Here is a 3,102-nt window from a genome sequence, read left to right on the forward strand (position 1 = left end):
GGTGGGAGTTAAAGTGGAAAGAGAGAAAGAGGAGCCGTAGTGGAGGGCTACGGAGTAATTTCGACCACCTGGGGATCTTTAACGTGCGCTGACATCGCACAGCACACGGACGCCACTTCGTTTCGCCTCCATCGAAACGCAGCCGCCGAGGTCGGAGTCGGGCGTCATACCACTGTGCCACCCCGGCGGGGCATTTTGCTAGCTAGAGACCCCCTGTGGGCTCACTGCGAGAGGGAGGGGACGGCAGACGCGCTGCTGACCCCCTCCTGAAGGGAGTTCTTCAGAGAACTCTTCCCGCGTCGGTCTCGCGTCCCGATTGGGCCACCTCCTGGTGACGTAATAAGCTCGACCAGAGGATTTGGCTCGACGCGAGGCCGCGCGCGGAACTGGAAGACCGCCATCGTCTTGCGCAGGAGGAGGTGCGCACGTTTTTCCCTCCGGATTCCCCGACTTCGGCTGGAGCGCCGCGTGTTGTGGAGGCGTGCGCACATTGTATGCTCGACCCGAAAGGAGCCCGGCGCTCGCCTGTGCGGCGCAGACGTGTAGCCGATGCTTCTGAGTCCGAAGGGCTCGATTTAGCACGGTTCTCCGTCACTGCCAGCCAGTGCCGGTGGCGGCGCGAGTTGAGCCATCGACGTGCGACCTGTGTCGTCGAGATGCCCGACTACTGTGCCGGAGTACCTGGGTTTGATCCTGACCACCCGCGGCTGCGTCTCGATGGAGGCGAAACGAAGAGGCGTCCGTGTGCTGTGCGATGTCAGCGGACGTTAAAGATCCTGAGGTGGTCGAAATTACTCCCTAGCCCTCCACTATCGCTCCTCTTTTTTTCTATTCACTTTCACTCTCCCCTCCCTCCCTCACCTTACGGTGGGGTTCGGGTGTCCACGGAACAAGTATGACAGATACTGCGCCTTCCCTTTCCCGTGAGTTTGAACCAATTTTTTTTAAAGGCGAAAGCCTTTAATGGCTCATAGTGTCGTGTCCCGTTTTTGCGGCGGCTGTCGCGTGGCGTTCCTTGACGCGCGTTCAAGTGTGGGATTGGACAGCTGGAACGCTAGACAACATGAGACTTCTGGAGGAAAAACGCATTATCTGTCACATTCTCTTCGAAAAATGTGCGCTTGGATGATACACCATCGCTCCTGTCGCGTGGCGTTCATTGGCGCGTGTTCAAGTGCGGGATTGCAGATGGCAGGAACGCTAGATAAGACGAGACTTCTGGAGGAAAGGCGCAGTATCTGTCACACTTTCTCCGACAAGTGTGCGTTTGGATGGTACGCCATCGCTCCTGTCGCGTGGCGTTCCTTGGCGCGCGTTCAAGTGTGGGATTGCAGATGGCAGGAACACTACACAAGATTAGACTTCTGGAGGAAAGGCGCAGTATCTGTCACACTTTCTCCGACAAATGTGCGTTTTGATGGTACGCCATCGCTCCTGTCGCATGGCGTTCCTTGGGGCGCGTTCAGGGTAGGATTGCAATTGGCAGGAACGTTAGACAAGATGAGACTTCTCAGGCATTCGTTTTTCACTACTTTAGTCGCTAAAGTCCCTCGTAATTTTTATTATCCCTCATCCTCACTCGCCGTGTGTGAAGCCTGCGAGCGCCCTTAGCTCCACGCGCCTCGCCGGGGTGGTGCAGTGGTAAGACGCCCGGCTACTGTGCCGGAGTACCCGGGTTCGAACCCGACTTCGGCGGCTGCGTTTCGATGGAAGCGAAACGAACAGGCGTCCGTGTGCTGGGCGATGTCAGCGCACGTTAAAGATCACCAGGTGGTCGAAATTACTCCGTAGCCCTCCACTACAGCTCCTCTTTCTCTCTTTCCACTTTCACTCCCACCTTCCCCCTTCCCTTACGGCGCGGTTGAGGTGTCCCCAGAAAACAAGTGAGACAGTTACCGCGCCTTTCCTATAAATCAATCAATCAAATCTTAGCTCCACCGCGGACGCGTGAGTATAGCATTTGCATTGTGCGCGCGGCCCCGCTCCCAGGACTTGTGTCAGGACTATGGGTTTGTACTGAGGTCTGGGGTATGAGTGCAGTGTTTGTGATACAGCTTTCTGGCATTAAATATTTGTGCCTATAACTTGTGCTCTTGCTTCCTCCGGAGCGCAGGCGCGCAGTGCATGCTGACTATACCCTCGGCTGGCTCTGGCCCGAACCCGAAGTATGTGGGTGAGGTGGCCGCGTACCATCTAACAGCAGCAAACCTTTGAAAAGTAGTCCCACAAACGACGGTGTCCCTTTTAACATCGCCTTTTCATTCCGCAAATTTTTGGCGTCGAGAGGTTGGCACAGAGTTAACAGAGAAACGTCTTTAGTTGGTATGTTTTTTTTTTTTTTTTTTTTTTTTTTTTTTTATGGAATGGAAGGCGCATATTTATTTCACCAAAGAGGATGTGAAGTGTTTTCTTTCTGTCTCTATCTTGATTACGCTATGTTTTTCTCAATATGTTTCTCAGTTTTTTTGTTTGTTTTACTTGGGTGGTGGCACTGTTTTATCAACAAATTTAGTCACTAACAAATCGGTGTGGAGGAGAGCAGAAAGTTGGACTTGTTGGTAAGTATTAATATTGGATGCTAAAGCGCAAAAAAATCGAGCACGCTGAAGGAAGAACACGCATGAAAGGTGCTTAGAGTAGAACAGCAGAGTCAGCGAGATTGAAGTTAGAACATACAACAGAGCACGATGTAATAGAAAGACAAAGACAACTGGCTTTATATATATTTTAGCCCTGAGGCTACATTCGGAGTTACGGAGGACACCAGTTAAGAGGCAAACTGTTTCAGTCAGTTCATTAATTAAGAAATTACATTATAAACTTTTAAAATTTTCATTTATAGAGGTATGCTGTATATGCAAATTTTAACTCGTCCTCCAAAAATTATAGCCGCGTAAACAAATCTTATTGAAATAAATTTTGGCGCACGTTACAAGGCCCACAAATGCCATCATGACAGGGTACTGTAGCACAGCGCCTGTGACATAAACATACATAGAGTGTATACATAGAGCGATATACGCCGGACACGCCGCTGGCGCTGTATTATTGGGTGAAACCGCCTATCAAGGTGATATCTGTGGGCCTTGTAACGCCCGGTAC

The sequence above is a fragment of the Amblyomma maculatum genome, chromosome 1 (assembly GCF_055883805.1).
Source record: "Amblyomma maculatum isolate TAMU_Amacu chromosome 1, ASM5588380v1, whole genome shotgun sequence".
NCBI classification, from domain to species: domain Eukaryota; kingdom Metazoa; phylum Arthropoda; class Arachnida; order Ixodida; family Ixodidae; genus Amblyomma; species Amblyomma maculatum.